Genomic DNA, 19625 nt, shown 5'->3' on the forward strand with positions numbered 1-19625 from the left:
AATCCTCAATCTTCAATACTCAATCCTCAATCCTCAATCTTCAATCCTCAATCCTCAATCCTCAAAACTCAATCCTCAGTCCTCAATCCTCAATCCTCAATACTCAACCATCAATCCTCAATTCTCAATACACAATAGAATATCCTGAATTCTCAGGATTCAATACTCAAACCTCAACACTCAGCATTCAGCCCTCATCCTCAATCCTCAATCCTCAATCCTCAATCCTCGATCCTCAATATCAATCCCCATTACTCAATCTTCAATCCTCAATCCTCAATCCTCAATCCTCAATCCTCAATCCTCAATCCTCAATCCTCAATCCTCAGTAATCAATCCTCAATCTTCAATACTCAATCGTCAATCCTCAGTCCTCAATCCTCAATCCTCAATCCTCGATCTTCAAACCTCAATCCTCAACCCTCAGTCCTCATCCTCAATTCTCAATTCTCAATTCTCTATCCTCAATCCTCAATCCTTAATCTTCAATCCTCAATAATCAATCTCCAATCCTGGATACTCAATCCCAAATCCTCAATGCTTAATCCTCAACCTTCAACCCTCAATCCCCAGTCCTCAATCTTCAATCCTCAATGCTCAATCCTCAATCCTGAATCCTCAATCTTCAATCCTCAATACTCAATCTTCAATCCTCAATCCTCAATCCTCAATTCTGAACACTCAATCCTCAATCCTCAATCTTCAATCCTCAATCCTCAATCCTCAATCCTCAATCCTCAATCCTCAGAACTAAATCCTCAATCTTCAATACTCAAAACTCAATCTTCAATCCTCAATCCTCAATCCTCAATCCTCAATCCTCATTCTTCAATCCTCAACACCCAATCGTCAATCTTCAATCCTCGATCCTCAATCCTCAATTCTCAATCCTCAATCCTCAATCCTCAGACCTCAAACATCAATACTCAACCCTCAGTCCTCGTCCTCAATCCACAACCCTCAATCCTCGATCCTCAATATTCAAACATAAATATTCAATATTCAATCCTCAATCCTCAATCCTCAATACTCAGTCCTCAATCCTCAATCCTCTATACTCAAACATCAATCCTCAATTCTCAAATTCAATAGAAGATCCTGAATTCTCAGGATACAATACTCAAACCCCAACACACAACCCTCAGCCCTCATCCTCAATCCTCAATCCTCAATCCTCAATCCTCAATTCTCAATCCTCAATACTCAGTCCTCAGTCCTCAAACCTCAATCCTCAATTCTCAATACTCAATCCTCAATCCTCAATACTAAATCGCGAATCCACAATCTTCAATCCTCAATACTCAATCCTCAACCTTCAATCCTCAATACTCAATCCTCAATTCTCAATCCTCAATCCTCAATACTCAATCCCCAATCCTCAATCTTCAATCCTCAATACTCAATCTTCAATCCTCAATCCTCAATCATCAATCCTCAATCCTCAATCCTCAATCTTCAATCCTCAATATTCAATATTCAATCCTCAATCCTCAATCCTCAAAACTCAATTCTCAGTCCTCAATCCTCAATCCTCAATACTCAACCCTCAGTCCTCATCCTCAATTCTCAATTCTCAATTCTCAATTCTCTATCCTCAATCCTCAATCCTCAATCTTCAATCCTCAATAATCAATCTCCAACCCTGGATACTCAATCCCAAATCCTCAATGCTTAATCCTCAACTTTCAATCCTCAATCCCCAGTCCTCAATCTTCAATCCTCAATGCTCAATCCTCAATCCTCAATCCTCAATCCTCAATAATCAATCCTCAATCTTCAATTCTCAATCCTCAATGCTCAATCCTCAATACTCAATCTTCAATAATCAATCCTCAATTCTCAATCCTGAATACTCAACTCTCTATCGTCAATCCTCAATCCCCAATCCTCAATCTTCAATCCTCAATCCTCAATCCTCAATCCTCAATCCTCAATCATCAATCCTCTATACTCAATCTTCAATCCTCAATACTCAATCTTCAATCCTCAATCCTCAATCCTCATTCCTCAATCCACATTCTTCAATCCTCCATACCCAATCCTCAATCTTCAATCCTCAATCCTCAATCCTCAATTCTCAATCCTCAATCCTCAGTCCTCAGTCCTCAAACCTCAATCCTTAACCCTCAGCCCTCGTCCTCAATCCTCAATCCTCAATCTTCAATCCTCAATCCTCAATCCTCAATCGTCAGGCTTCAATCCTCAATACTCAATCTTCAATACTTCATCCTCAATACTCAATCCTCAATCCTCAATCCTCAATCGTCAGGCTTCAATCCTCAATACTCAATCTTCAATACTTCAACCTCAATACTCAATCCTCAATCCTCAATCCTCAATCGTCAGGCTTCAATCCTCAATACTCAATCTTCAATTCTCAATCCTCAATCCTCATTCCTCAATCCTCATTCTTCAATCCTCCATACCCAATCCTCAATCATCAATCCTCAATCCTCAATCCTCAGTTCTCAAACCGCAAACCTGAATCCTCAATCCTGAATCCTCAATCTTCAGACCTCAGTCCTCAACAATCAGTTGTCAATTCTCAATCCTCAATAGAATATCATCAATTCACAGTTTTCAATATCCAATACTCAATCTGCAATCTTCAAATCTCTATCCACAAACATCAATTCTCATCATTTAACCCTCAACACTCAGTACCCAATCCTCAACCTTCAATCCTCAATCCTCAATCCTCAACCCTCTATTCTCAATCCTCAATCCTCAGTCCTCAGTCCTCAAACCTCAATCCTCAATTCTCAATACTCAATCCTCAATCCTCAATACTCAATCCCCAATCCTCAATCTTCAATCCTCAATACTCAATCCTCAACACTCAATCCTCATTCTTCAATCCTCAATACCCAATCCACAATCTTCAATCCTCAATCCTCAATCCTCAATTCTCAATACTCAGTCCTCAAGCCTCAGACCTCAATCCTCAACCTTCAATCCTCAATACTCAATCCTCAATTCTCAATCCTCAATCCTCAGTCCTCAGTCCTCAAACATCAATCCTCAACCCTCAGCCCTCATCCTCAGTCCTCAATCCTCAATCTTCAATCCTCAATCCTCAATACTCAATCCCCAATCCTCAATCTTCAATCCTCAATACTCAATCTTCAATCCTCAATCCTCAATCATCAATCCTCAATCCTCAATCCTCAATCTTCAATCCTCAATATTCAATATTCAATCCTCAATCCTCAATCCTCAAAACTCAATCCTCAGTCCTCAATCCTCAATCCTCAATACTCAACCCTCAGTCCTCATCCTCAATTCTCAATTCTCAATTCTCTATCCTCAATCCTCAATCCTCAATCTTCAATCCTCAATAATCAATCTCCAATCCTGGATACTCAATCCCAAATCCTCAATGCTTAATCCTCAACTTTCAATCCTCAATCCCCAGTCCTCAATCTTCAATCCTCAATGCTCAATCCTCAATCCTCAATCCTCAATCCTCAGTAATCAATCCTCAATCTTCAATTCTCAATCCTCAATACTCAATCCTCAATACTCAATCTTCAATCCTCAATCCTAAATTCTCAATCCTCAATCCTCAATCCTCAGTAATGAATCCACAATCTTCAATACTCAATCGTCAAGCCTCAGCCCTCAATCCTCAATCCTCAATCCTCGTTCCTCAAACCTCAATCCTCAACCCTCAGCCCTCATCCTCAGTCCTCAATACCCAATCCTCAATCCTCAATCTTCAATCCTCAATACTCAATCTTCAATAATCAATCCTCAATTCTCAATCCTCAATACTCAACTCTCTATCGTCAATCCTCAATCCCCAATCCTCAATCTTCAATCCTCAATCCTCAATCCTCAATCCTCAATCCTCAATCATCAATCCTCTATACTCAATCTTCAATCCTCAATCCTCAATACTCAATCCTCAATCCTCAATCCTCAATCCTCAATCTTCAATCCTCAATACCCAGACTTCAATCCTCAATCCTCAATCCTCAATCCTCAATCCTCAATCCTCAATCGTCTGGCTTCAATCCCCAATACTCAATCTTCAATCCTCAATACTCAATCCTCATTCCTCAATCCTCATTCTTCAATCCTCCATACCCAATCCTCAATCTTCAATCCTCAATACTCAATCCTCAATTCTCGATCCTCAATCCTCACTCCTCTGTCCTCAAACATCAATCCTCAACCCTCACCCTCATCCTCAATCCTCAATCCTCAATCTTCAATCCTCAATCTTCAATACTCAATACCCAATCCTCAATCTTCAATCCTCAATCCTCAATCCTCAAAACTCAATCCTCAGTCCTCAATCCTCAATCCTCAATACTCAACCATCAATCCTCAATTCTCAATACACAATAGAATATCCTGAATTCTCAGGATTCAATACTCAAACCTCAACACTCAGCATTCAGCCCTCATCCTCAATCCTCAATCCTCAATCCTCAATCCTCGATCCTCAATATCAATCCCCATTACTCAATCTTCAATCCTCAATCCTCAATCCTCAATCCTCAATCCTCAATCCTCAATCCTCAATCCTCAGTAATCAATCCTCAATCTTCAATACTCAATCGTCAATCCTCAGTCCTCAATCCTCAATCCTCAATCCTCAATCCTCAATCATCAATCCTCAATCCTCAATCCTCAATCTTCAATCCTCAATATTCAATATTCAATCCTCAATCCTCAATCCTCAAAACTCAATTCTCAGTCCTCAATCCTCAATCCTCAATACTCAACCCTCAGTCCTCATCCTCAATTCTCAATTCACAATTCTCTATCCTCAATCCTCAATCCTCAATCTTCAATCCTCAATAATCAATCTCCAATCCTGGATACTCAATCCCAAATCCCCAATGCTTAATCCTCAACTTTCAATCCTCAATCCCCAGTCCTCAATCTTCAATCCTCAATGCTCAATCCTCAATCCTCAATCCTCAATCCTCAATAATCAATCCTCAATCTTCAATTCTCAATCCTCAATGCTCAATCCTCAATACTCAATCTTCAATCCTCAATCCTAAATTCTCAATCCTCAATCCTCAATCCTCAGTAATGAATCCACAATCTTCAATACTCAATCGTCAAGCCTCAGCCCTCAATCCTCAATCCTCAATCCTCGTTCCTCAAACCTCAATCCTCAACCCTCAGCCCTCATCCTCAGTCCTCAATACCCAATCCTCAATCCTCAATCTTCAATCCTCAATACTCAATTTTCAATAATCAATCCTCAATCCTCAATCTTCAATCCTCAATACTCAATCTTCAATAATCAATCCTCAATTCTCAATCCTCAATACTCAACTCTATTGTCAATCCTCAATCCCCAATCCTCAATCTTCAATCCTCAATCCTCAATCCTCAATCCTCAATCCTCAATCATCAATCCTCCATACTCAATCTTCAATCCTCAATACTCAATCTTCAATCCTCAATCCTCAATCCTCATTCCTCAATCCACATTCTTGAATCCTCCATACCCAATCCTCAATCTTCAATCCTCAATCCTCAATCTTCAATTCTCAATCCTCAATCCTCAGTCCTCAGTCCTCAAACCTCAATCCTCAACCCTCAGCCCTCGTCCTCAATCCTCAATCCTCAATCTTCAATCCTCAATCCTCAATCCTCAATCGTCAGGCTTCAATCCTCAATACTCAATCTTCAATACTTCATCCTCAATGCTCAATCCTCAATCCTCAATCCTCAATCGTCAGGCTTCAATCCTCAATACTCAATCTTCAATACTTCAACCTCAATACTCAATCCTCAATCCTCAATCCTCAATCGTCAGGCTTCAATCCTCAATACTCAATCTTCAATTCTCAATCCTCAATCCTCATTCCTCAATCCTCATTCTTCAATCCTCCATACCCAATCCTCAATCATCAATCCTCAATCCTCAATCCTCAGTTCTCAAACCGCAAACCTGAATCCTCAATCCTGAATCCTCAATCTTCAGACCTCAGTCCTCAACAATCAGTTGTCAATTCTCAATCCTCAATAGAATATCATCAATTCACAGTTTTCAATATCCAATACTCAATCTGCAATCTTCAAATCTCTATCCACAAACATCAATTCTCATCATTTAACCCTCAACACTCAGTCCCCAATCCTCAACCTTCAATCCTCAATCCTCAATCCTCAACCCTCTATTCTCAATCCTCAATCCTCAGTCCTCAGTCCTCAAACCTCAATCCTCAATTCTCAATACTCAATCCTCAATCCTCAATACTCAATCCCCAATCCTCAATCTTCAATCCTCAATACTCAATCCTCAACACTCAATCCTCATTCTTCAATCCTCAATACCCAATCCACAATCTTCAATCCTCAATCCTCAATCCTCAATTCTCAATACTCAGTCCTCAAGCCTCAGACCTCAATCCTCAACCTTCAATCCTCAATACTCAATCCTCAATTCTCAATCCTCAATCCTCAGTCCTCAGTCCTCAAACATCAATCCTCAACCCTCAGCCCTCATCCTCAATCCTCAATCCTCAATCTTCAATCCTCAATCCTCAATACTCAATCCCCAATCCTCAATCTTCAATCCTCAATACTCAATATTCAATCCTCAATCCTCAATCATCAATCCTCAATCCTCAATCCTCAATCTTCAATCCTCAATATTCAATATTCAATCCTCAATCCTCAATCCTCAAAACTCAATCCTCAGTCCTCAATCCTCAATCCTCAATACTCAACCCTCAGTCCTCATCCTCAATTCTCAATTCTCAATTCTCTATCCTCAATCCTCAATCCTCAATCTTCAATCCTCAATAATCAATCTCCAATCCTGGATACTCAATCCCAAATCCTCAATGCTTAATCCTCAACTTTCAATCCTCAATCCCCAGTCCTCAATCTTCAATACTCAATGCTCAATCCTCAATCCTCAATCCTCAATCCTCAGTAATCAATCCTCAATCTTCAATTCTCAATCCTCAATACTCAATCCTCAATACTCAATCTTCAATCCTCAATCCTAAATTCTCAATCCTCAATCCTCAATCCTCAGTAATGAATCCACAATCTTCAATACTCAATCGTCAAGCCTCAGCCCTCAATCCTCAATCCTCAATCCTCGTTCCTCAAACCTCAATCCTCAACCCTCAGCCCTCATCCTCAGTCCTCAATACCCAATCCTCAATCCTCAATCTTCAATCCTCAATACTCAATCTTCAATAATCAATCCTCAATTCTCAATCCTCAATACTCAACTCTCTATCGTCAATCCTCAATCCCCAATCCTCAATCTTCAATCCTCAATCCTCAATCCTCAATCCTCAATCCTCAATCATCAATCCTCTATACTCAATCTTCAATCCTCAATCCTCAATACTCAATCCTCAATCCTCAATCCTCAATCCTCAATCTTCAATCCTCAATACCCAGACTTCAATCCTCAATCCTCAATCCTCAATCCTCAATCCTCAATCCTCAATCCTCAATCGTCTGGCTTCAATCCCCAATACTCAATCTTCAATCCTCAATACTCAATCCTCATTCCTCAATCCTCATTCTTCAATCCTCCATACCCAATCCTCAATCTTCAATCCTCAATACTCAATCCTCAATTCTCGATCCTCAATCCTCACTCCTCTGTCCTCAAACATCAATCCTCAACCCTCACCCTCATCCTCAATCCTCAATCCTCAATCTTCAATCCTCAATCTTCAATACTCAATCCTCAATCCTCAATCTTCAATCCTCAATCCTCAATCCTCAAAACTCAATCCTCAGTCCTCAATCCTCAATCCTCAATACTCAACCATCAATCCTCAATTCTCAATACACAATAGAATATCCTGAATTCTCAGGATTCAATACTCAAACCTCAACACTCAGCATTCAGACCTCATCCTCAATCCTCAATCCTCAATCCTCAATCCTCGATCCTCAATATCAATCCCCATTACTCAATCTTCAATCCTCAATCCTCAATCCTCAATCCTCAATCCTCAATCCTCAATCCTCAATCCTCAATCCTCAGTAATCAATCCTCAATCTTCAATACTCAATCGTCAATCCTCAGTCCTCAATCCTCAATCCTCAATCCTCGATCTTCAAACCTCAATCCTCAACCCTCAGTCTTCATCCTCAATTCTCAATTCTCAATTCTCTATCCTCAATCCTCAATCCTTAATCTTCAATCCTCAATAATCAATCTCCAATCCTGGATACTCAATCCCAAATCCTCAATGCTTAATCCTCAACCTTCAACCCTCAATCCCCAGTCCTCAATCTTCAATCCTCAATGCTCAATCCTCAATCCTGAATCCTCAATCTTCAATCCTCAATACTCAATCTTCAATCCTCAATCCTCAATCCTCAATTCTGAACACTCAATCCTCAATCCTCAATCTTCAATCCTCAATCCTCAATCCTCAATCCTCAATCCTCAATCCTCAGAACTAAATCCTCAATCTTCAATACTCAAAACTCAATCTTCAATCCTCAATCCTCAATCCTCAATCCTCAATCCTCATTCTTCAATCCTCAACACCCAATCGTCAATCTTCAATCCTCGATCCTCAATCCTCAATTCTCAATCCTCAATCCTCAATCCTCAGACCTCAAACATCAATACTCAACCCTCAGTCCTCGTCCTCAATCCACAACCCTCAATCCTCGATCCTCAATATTCAAACATAAATATTCAATATTCAATCCTCAATCCTCAATCCTCAATACTCAGTCCTCAATCCTCAATCCTCTATACTCAAACATCAATCCTCAATTCTCAAATTCAATAGAAGATCCTGAATTCTCAGGATACAATACTCAAACCCCAACACACAACCCTCAGCCCTCATCCTCAATCCTCAATCCTCAATCCTCAATCCTCAATTCTCAATCCTCAATACTCAGTCCTCAGTCCTCAAACCTCAATCCTCAATTCTCAATACTCAATCCTCAATCCTCAATACTAAATCGCGAATCCACAATCTTCAATCCTCAATACTCAATCCTCAACCTTCAATCCTCAATACTCAATCCTCAATTCTCAATCCTCAATCCTCAATACTCAATCCCCAATCCTCAATCTTCAATCCTCAATACTCAATCTTCAATCCTCAATCCTCAATCATCAATCCTCAATCCTCAATCCTCAATCTTCAATCCTCAATATTCAATATTCAATCCTCAATCCTCAATCCTCAAAACTCAATTCTCAGTCCTCAATCCTCAATCCTCAATACTCAACCCTCAGTCCTCATCCTCAATTCTCAATTCACAATTCTCTATCCTCAATCCTCAATCCTCAATCTTCAATCCTCAATAATCAATCTCCAATCCTGGATACTCAATCCCAAATCCTCAATGCTTAATCCTCAACTTTCAATCCTCAATCCCCAGTCCTCAATCTTCAATCCTCAATGCTCAATCCTCAATCCTCAATCCTCAATCCTCAATAATCAATCCTCAATCTTCAATTCTCAATCCTCAATGCTCAATCCTCAATACTCAATCTTCAATCCTCAATCCTAAATTCTCAATCCTCAATCCTCAATCCTCAGTAATGAATCCACAATCTTCAATACTCAATCGTCAAGCCTCAGCCCTCAATCCTCAATCCTCAATCCTCGTTCCTCAAACCTCAATCCTCAACCCTCAGCCCTCATCCTCAGTCCTCAATACCCAATCCTCAATCCTCAATCTTCAATCCTCAATACTCAATTTTCAATAATCAATCCTCAATTCTCAATCCTCAATACTCAACTCTCTATCGTCAATCCTCAATCCCCAATCCTCAATCTTCAATCCTCAATCCTCAATCCTCAATCCTCAATCCTCAATCATCAATCCTCTATACTCAATCTTCAATCCTCAATACTCAATCTTCAATCCTCAATCCTCAATCCTCATTCCTCAATCCACATTCTTCAATCCTCCATACCCAATCCTCAATCTTCAATCCTCAATCCTCAATCCTCAATTCTCAATCCTCAATCCTCAGTCCTCAGTCCTCAAACCTCAATCTTCAATCCTCAATCCTCAATCCTCAATCCTCAATCCTCAATCATCAATCCTCTATACTCAATCTTCAATCCTCAATACTCAATCTTCAATCCTCAATCCTCAATCCTCATTCCTCAATCCACATTCTTCAATCCTCCATACCCAATCCTCAATCTTCAATCCTCAATCCTCAATCCTCAATTCTCAATCCTCAATCCTCAGTCCTCAGTCCTCAAACCTCAATCCTCAACCCTCAGCCCTCGTCCTCAATCCTCAATCCTCAATCTTCAATCCTCAATCCTCAATCCTCAATCGTCAGGCTTCAATCCTCAATACTCAATCTTCAATACTTCATCCTCAATACTCAATCCTCAATCCTCAATCCTCAATCGTCAGGCTTCAATCCTCAATACTCAATCTTCAATACTTCAACCTCAATACTCAATCCTCAATCCTCAATCCTCAATCGTCAGGCTTCAATCCTCAATACTCAATCTTCAATTCTCAATCCTCAATCCTCATTCCTCAATCCTCATTCTTCAATCCTCCATACCCAATCCTCAATCATCAATCCTCAATCCTCAATCCTCAGTTCTCAAACCGCAAACCTGAATCCTCAATCCTGAACCCTCAATCTTCAGACCTCAGTCCTCAACAATCAGTTGTCAATTCTCAATCCTCAATAGAATATCATCAATTCACAGTTTTCAATATCCAATACTCAATCTGCAATCTTCAAATCTCTATCCACAAACATCAATTCTCATCATTTAACCCTCAACACTCAGTCCCCAATCCTCAACCTTCAATCCTCAATCCTCAATCCTCAACCCTCTATTCTCAATCCTCAATCCTCAGTCCTCAGTCCTCAAACCTCAATCCTCAATTCTCAATACTCAATCCTCAATCCTCAATACTCAATCCCCAATCCTCAATCTTCAATCCTCAATACTCAATCCTCAACACTCAATCCTCATTCTTCAATCCTCAATACCCAATCCACAATCTTCAATCCTCAATCCTCAATCCTCAATTCTCAATACTCAGTCCTCAAGCCTCAGACCTCAATCCTCAACCTTCAATCCTCAATACTCAATCCTCAATTCTCAATCCTCAATCCTCAGTCCTCAGTCCTCAAACATCAATCCTCAACCCTCAGCCCTCATCCTCAATCCTCAATCCTCAATCTTCAATCCTCAATCCTCAATACTCAATCCCCAATCCTCAATCTTCAATCCTCAATACTCAATCTTCAATCCTCAATCCTCAATCATCAATCCTCAATCCTCAATCCTCAATCTTCAATCCTCAATATTCAATATTCAATCCTCAATCCTCTATCCTCAAAACTCAATCCTCAGTCCTCAATCCTCAATCCTCAATACTCAACCCTCAGTCCTCATCCTCAATTCTCAATTCTCAATTCTCTATCCTCAATCCTCAATCCTCAATCTTCAATCCTCAATAATCAATCTCCAATCCTGGATACTCAATCCCAAATCCTCAATGCTTAATCCTCAACTTTCAATCCTCAATCCCCAGTCCTCAATCTTCAATCCTCAATGCTCAATCCTCAATCCTCAATCCTCAATCCTCAGTAATCAATCCTCAATCTTCAATTCTCAATCCTCAATACTCAATCCTCAATACTCAATCTTCAATCCTCAATCCTAAATTCTCAATCCTCAATCCTCAATCCTCAGTAATGAATCCACAATCTTCAATACTCAATCGTCAAGCCTCAGCCCTCAATCCTCAATCCTCAATCCTCGTTCCTCAAACCTCAATCCTCAACCCTCAGCCCTCATCCTCAGTCCTCAATACCCAATCCTCAATCCTCAATCTTCAATCCTCAATACTCAATCTTCAATAATCAATCCTCAATTCTCAATCCTCAATACTCAACTCTCTATCGTCAATCCTCAATCCCCAATCCTCAATCTTCAATCCTCAATCCTCAATCCTCAATCCTCAATCCTCAATCATCAATCCTCTATACTCAATCTTCAATCCTCAATCCTCAATACTCAATCCTCAATCCTCAATCCTCAATCCTCAATCTTCAATCCTCAATACCCAGACTTCAATCCTCAATCCTCAATCCTCAATCCTCAATCCTCAATCCTCAATCGTCTGGCTTCAATCCCCAATACTCAATCTTCAATCCTCAATACTCAATCCTCATTCCTCAATCCTCATTCTTCAATCCTCCATACCCAATCCTCAATCTTCAATCCTCAATACTCAATCCTCAATTCTCGATCCTCAATCCTCACTCCTCTGTCCTCAAACATCAATCCTCAACCCTCACCCTCATCCTCAATCCTCAATCCTCAATCTTCAATCCTCAATCTTCAATACTCAATCCTCAATCCTCAATCTTCAATCCTCAATCCTCAATCCTCAAAACTCAATCCTCAGTCCTCAATCCTCAATCCTCAATACTCAACCATCAATCCTCAATTCTCAATACACAATAGAATATCCTGAATTCTCAGGATTCAATACTCAAACCTCAACACTCAGCATTCTGCCCTCATCCTCAATCCTCAATCCTCAATCCTCAATCCTCGATCCTCAATATCGATCCCCATTACTCAATCTTCAATCCTCAATCCTCAATCCTCAATCCTCAATCCTCAATCCTCAATCCTTAATCCTCAATCCTCAGTAATCAATCCTCAATCTTCAATACTCAATCGTCAATCCTCAGTCCTCAATCCTCAATCCTCAATCCTCGATCCTCAAACCTCAATCCTCAACCCTCAGTCATCATCCTCAATTCTCAATTCTCAATTCTCTATCCTCAATCCTCAATCCTTAATCTTCAATCCTCAATAATCAATCTCCAATCCTGGATACTCAATCCCAAATCCTCAATGCTTAATCCTCAACCTTCAACCCTCAATCCCCAGTCCTCAATCTTCAATCCTCAATGCTCAATCCTCAATCCTGAATCCTCAATCTTCAATCCTCAATACTCAATCTTCAATCCTCAATCCTCAATCCTCAATTCTGAACACTCAATCCTCAATCCTCAATCTTCAATCCTCAATCCTCAATCCTCAATCCTCAATCCTCAATCCTCAGAACTAAATCCTCAATCTTCAATACTCAAAACTCAATCTTCAATCCTCAATCCTCAATCCTCAATCCTCAATCCTCATTCTTCAATCCTCAACACCCAATCGTCAATCTTCAATCCTCGATCCTCAATCCTCAATTCTCAATCCTCAATCCTCAATCCTCAGACCTCAAACATCAATACTCAACCCTCAGTCCTCGTCCTCAATCCACAACCCTCAATCCTCGATCCTCAATATTCAAACATAAATATTCAATATTCAATCCTCAATCCTCAATCCTCAATACTCAGTCCTCAATCCTCAATCCTCAATACTCAGTCCTCAATCCTCAATCCTCTATACTCAAACATCAATCCTCAATTCTCAAATTCAATAGAAGATCCTGAATTCTCAGGATACAATACTCAAACCCCAACACACAACCCTCAGCCCTCATCCTCAATCCTCAATCCTCAATTCTCAATCCTCAATCCTCAGTCCTCAGTCCTCAAACCTCAATCCTCAATTCTCAATACTCAATCCTCAATCCTCAATACTAAATCGCCAATCCACAATCTTCAATCCTCAATACTCAATCCTCAACCTTCAATCCTCAATACTCAATCCTCAATTCTCAATCCTCAATCCTCAATACTCAATCCCCAATCCTCAATCTTCAATCCTCAATACTCACTCTTCAATCCTCAATCCTCAATCATCAATCCTCAATCCTCAATCCTCAATCTTCAATCCTCAATATTCAATATTCAATCCTCAATCCTCAATCCTCAAAACTCAATTCTCAGTCCTCAATCCTCAATCCTCAATACTCAACCCTCAGTCCTCATCCTCAATTCTCAATTCTCAATTCTCTATCCTCAATCCTCAATCCTCAATCTTCAATCCTCAATAATCAATCTCCAACCCTGGATACTCAATCCCAAATCCTCAATGCTTAATCCTCAACTTTCAATCCTCAATCCCCAGTCCTCAATCTTCAATCCTCAATGCTCAATCCTCAATCCTCAATCCTCAATCCTCAATAATCAATCCTCAATCTTCAATTCTCAATCCTCAATGCTCAATCCTCAATACTCAATCTTCAATCCTCAATCCTAAATTCTCAATCCTCAATCCTCAATCCTCAGTAATGAATCCACAATCTTCAATACTCAATCGTCAAGCCTCAGCCCTCAATCCTCAATCCTCAATCCGCGTTCCTCAAACCTCAATCCTCAACCCTCAGCCCTCATCCTCAGTCCTCAATACCCAATCCTCAATCCTCAATCTTCAATCCTCAATACTCAATCTTCAATAATCAATCCTCAATACTCAATCCTGAATACTCAACTCTCTATCGTCAATCCTCAATCCCCAATCCTCAATCTTCAATCCTCAATCCTCAATCCTCAATCCTCAATCCTCAATCATCAATCCTCTATACTCAATCTTCAATCCTCAATACTCAATCTTCAATCCTCAATCCTCAATCCTCATTCGTCAATCCACATTCTTCAATCCTCCATACCCAATCCTCAATCTTCAATCCTCAATCCTCAATCCTCAATTCTCAATCCTCAATCCTCAGTCCTCAGTCCTCAAACCTCAATCCTCAACCCTCAGCCCTCGTCCTCAATCCTCAATCCTCAATCTTCAATCCTTAATCCTCAATCCTCAATCGTCAGGCTTCAATCCTCAATACTCAATCTTCAATACTTCATCCTCAATACTCAATCCTCAATCCTCAATCCTCAATCGTCAGGCTTCAATCCTCAATACTCAATCTTCAATACTTCAACCTCTATACTCAATCCTCAATCCTCAATCCTCAATCGTCAGGCTTCAATCCTCAATACTCAATCTTCAATTCTCAATCCTCAATCCTCATTCCTCAATCCTCATTCTTCAATCCTCCATACCCAATCCTCAATCATCAATCCTCAATCCTCAATCCTCAGTTCTCAAACCGCAAACCTGAATCCTCAATCCTGAATCCTCAATCTTCAGACCTCAGTCCTCAACAATCAGTTGTCAATTCTCAATCCTCAATACAATATCATCAACTCACAGTTTTCAATATCCAATACTCAATCTGCAATCTTCAAATCTCTATCCACAAACATCAATTCTCATCATTTAACCCTCAACACTCAGTCCCCAATCCTCAACCTTCAATCCTCAATCCTCAATCCTCAACCCTCTATTCTCAATCCTCAATCCTCAGTCCTCAGTCCTCAAACCTCAATCCTCAATTCTCAATACTCAATCCTCAATCCTCTATACTCAATCCCCAATCCTCAATCTTCAATCCTCAATACTCAATCCTCAACACTCAATCCTCATTCTTCAATCCTCAATACCCAATCCACAATATTCAATCCTCAATCCTCAATCCTCAATTCTCAATACTCAGTCCTCAAGCCTCAGACCTCAATCCTCAACCTTCAATCCTCAATACTCAATCCTCAATTCTCAATCCTCAATCCTCAGTCCTCAGTCCTCAAACATCAATCCTCAACCCTCAGCCCTCATCCTCAATCCTCAATCCTCAATCTTCAATCCTCAATCCTCAATACTCAATCCCCAATCCTCAATCTTCAATCCTCAATACTCAATCTTCAATCCTCAATCCTCAATCATCAATCCTCAATCCTCAATCCTCAATCTTCAATCCTCAATATTCAATATTCAATCCTCAATCCTCAATCCTCAAAACTCAATCCTCAGTCCTCAATCCTCAATCCTCAATACTCAACCCTCAGTCCTCATCCTCAATTCTCAATTCTCAATTCTCTATCCTCAATCCTCAATCCTCAATCTTCAATCCTCAATAATCAATCTCCAATCCTGGATACTCAATCCCAAATCCTCAATGCTTAATCCTCAACTTTCAATCCTCAATCCCCAGTCCTCAATCTTCAATCCTCAATGCTCAATCCTCAATCCTCAATCCTCAATCCTCAGTAATCAATCCTCAATCTTCAATTCTCAATCCTCAATACTCAATCCTCAATACTCAATCTTCAATCCTCAATCCTAAATTCTCAATCCTCAATCCTCAATCCTCAGTAATGAATCCACAATCTTCAATACTCAATCGTCAAGCCTCAGCCCTCAATCCTCAATGCTCAATCCTCGTTCCTCAAACCTCAATCCTCAACCCTCAGCCCTCATCCTCAGTCCTCAATACCCAATCCTCAATCCTCAATCTTCAATCCTCAATACTCAATCTTCAATAATCAATCCTCAATTCTCAATCCTCAATACTCAACTCTCTATCGTCAATCCTCAATCCCCAATCCTCAATCTTCAATCCTCAATCCTCAATCCTCAATCCTCAATCCTCAATCATCAATCCTCTATACTCAATCTTCAATCCTCAATCCTCAATACTCAATCCTCAATCCTCAATCCTCAATCCTCAATCTTCAATCCTCAATACCCAGACTTCAATCCTCAATCCTCAATCCTCAATCCTCAATCCTCAATCCTCAATCGTCTGGCTTCAATCCCCAATACTCAATCTTCAATCCTCAATACTCAATCCTCATTCCTCAATCCTCATTCTTCAATCCTCCATACCCAATCCTCAATCTTCAATCCTCAATACTCAATCCTCAATTCTCGATCCTCAATCCTCACTCCTCTGTCCTCAAACATCAATCCTCAACCCTCACCCTCATCCTCAATCCTCAATCCTCAATCTTCAATCCTCAATCTTCAATACTCAATACCCAATCCTCAATCTTCAATCCTCAATCCTCAATCCTCAAAACTCAATCCTCAGTCCTCAATCCTCAATCCTCAATACTCAACCATCAATCCTCAATTCTCAATACACAATAGAATATCCTGAATTCTCAGGATTCAATACTCAAACCTCAACACTCAGCATTCAGCCCTCATCCTCAATCCTCAATCCTCAATCCTCAATCCTCGATCCTCAATATCAATCCCCATTACTCAATCTTCAATCCTCAATCATCAATCCTCAATCCTCAATCCTCAATCCTCAATCCTCAATCCTCAGTAATCAATCCTCAATCTTCAATACTCAATCGTCAATCCTCAGTCCTCAATCCTCAATCCTCAATCCTCAATCCTCAATCATCAATCCTCAATCCTCAATCCTCAATCTTCAATCCTCAATATTCAATATTCAATCCTCAATCCTCAATCCTCAAAACTCAATTCTCAGTCCTCAATCCTCAATCCTCAATACTCAACCCTCAGTCCTCATCCTCAATTCTCAATTCACAATTCTCTATCCTCAATCCTCAATCCTCAATCTTCAATCCTCAATAATCAATCTCCAATCCTGGATACTCAATCCCAAATCCCCAATGCTTAATCCTCAACTTTCAATCCTCAATCCCCAGTCCTCAATCTTCAATCCTCAATGCTCAATCCTCAATCCTCAATCCTCAATCCTCAATAATCAATCCTCAATCTTCAATTCTCAATCCTCAATGCTCAATCCTCAATACTCAATCTTCAATCCTCAATCCTAAATTCTCAATCCTCAATCCTCAATCCTCAGTAATGAATCCACAATCTTCAATACTCAATCGTCAAGCCTCAGCCCTCAATCCTCAATCCTCAATCCTCGTTCCTCAAACCTCAATCCTCAACCCTCAGCCCTCATCCTCAGTCCTCAATACCCAATCCTCAATCCTCAATCTTCAATCCTCAATACTCAATTTTCAATAATCAATCCTCAATCCTCAATCTTCAATCCTCAATACTCAATCTTCAATAATCAATCCTCAATTCTCAATCCTCAATACTCAACTCTATTGTCAATCCTCAATCCCCAATCCTCAATCTTCAATCCTCAATCCTCAATCCTCAATCCTCAATCCTCAATCATCAATCCTCTATACTCAATCTTCAATCCTCAATACTCAATCTTCAATCCTCAATCCTCAATCCTCATTCCTCAATCCACATTCTTGAATCCTCCATACCCAATCCTCAATCTTCAATCCTCAATCCTCAATCTTCAATTCTCAACCCTCAATCCTCAGTCCTCAGTCCTCAAACCTCAATCCTCAACCCTCAGCCCTCGTCCTCAATCCTCAATCCTCAATCTTCAATCCTCAATCCTCAATCCTCAATCGTCAGGCTTCAATCCTCAATACTCAATCTTCAATACTTCATCCTCAATGCTCAATCCTCAATCCTCAATCCTCAATCGTCAGGCTTCAATCCTCAATACTCAATCTTCAATACTTCAACCTCAATACTCAATCCTCAATCCTCAATCCTCAATCGTCAGGCTTCAATCCTCAATACTCAATCTTCAATTCTCAATCCTCAATCCTCATTCCTCAATCCTCATTCTTCAATCCTCCATACCCAATCCTCAATCATCAATCCTCAATCCTCAATCCTCAGTTCTCAAACCGCAAACCTGAATCCTCAATCCTGAATCCTCAATCTTCAGACCTCAGTCCTCAACAATCAGTTGTCAATTCTCAATCCTCAATAGAATATCATCAATTCACAGTTTTCAATATCCAATACTCAATCTGCAATCTTCAAATCTCTATCCACAAACATCAATTCTCATCATTTAACCCTCAACACTCAGTCCCCAATCCTCAACCTTCAATCCTCAATCCTCAATCCTCAACCCTCTATTCTCAATCCTCAATCCTCAGTCCTCAGTCCTCAAACCTCAATCCTCAATTCTCAATACTCAATCCTCAATCCTCAATACTCAATCCCCAATCCTCAATCTTCAATCCTCAATACTCAATCCTCAACACTCAATCCTCATTCTTCAATCCTCAATACCCAATCCACAATCTTCAATCCTCAATCCTCAATCCTCAATTCTCAATACTCAGTCCTCAAGCCTCAGACCTCAATCCTCAACCTTCAATCCTCAATACTCAATCCTCAATTCTCAATCCTCAATCCTCAGTCCTCAGTCCTCAAACATCAATCCTCAACCCTCAGCCCTCATCCTCAATCCTCAATCCTCAATCTTCAATCCTCAATCCTCAATACTCAATCCCCAATCCTCAATCTTCAATCCTCAATACTCAATATTCAATCCTCAATCCTCAATCATCAATCCTCAATCCTCAATCCTCAATCTTCAATCCTCAATATTCAATATTCAATCCTCAATCCTCAATCCTCAAAACTCAATCCTCAGTCCTCAATCCTCAATCCTCAATACTCAACCCTCAGTCCTCATCCTCAATTCTCAATTCTCAATTCTCTATCCTCAATCCTCAATCCTCAATCTTCAATCCTCAATAATCAATCTCCAATCCTGGATACTCAATCCCAAATCCTCAATGCTTAATCCTCAACTTTCAATCCTCAATCCCCAGTCCTCAATCTTCAATACTCAATGCTCAATCCTCAATCCTCAATCCTCAATCCTCAGTAATCAATCCTCAATCTTCAATTCTCAATCCTCAATACTCAATCCTCAATACTCAATCTTCAATCCTCAATCCTAAATTCTCAATCCTCAATCCTCAATCCTCAGTAATGAATCCACAATCTTCAATACTCAATCGTCAAGCCTCAGCCCTCAATCCTCAATCCTCAATCCTCGTTCCTCAAACCTCAATCCTCAAC

This window comes from Calliopsis andreniformis, unplaced genomic scaffold (assembly GCF_051401765.1).
Source record: "Calliopsis andreniformis isolate RMS-2024a unplaced genomic scaffold, iyCalAndr_principal scaffold0041, whole genome shotgun sequence".
NCBI lineage: Eukaryota > Metazoa > Arthropoda > Insecta > Hymenoptera > Andrenidae > Calliopsis > Calliopsis andreniformis.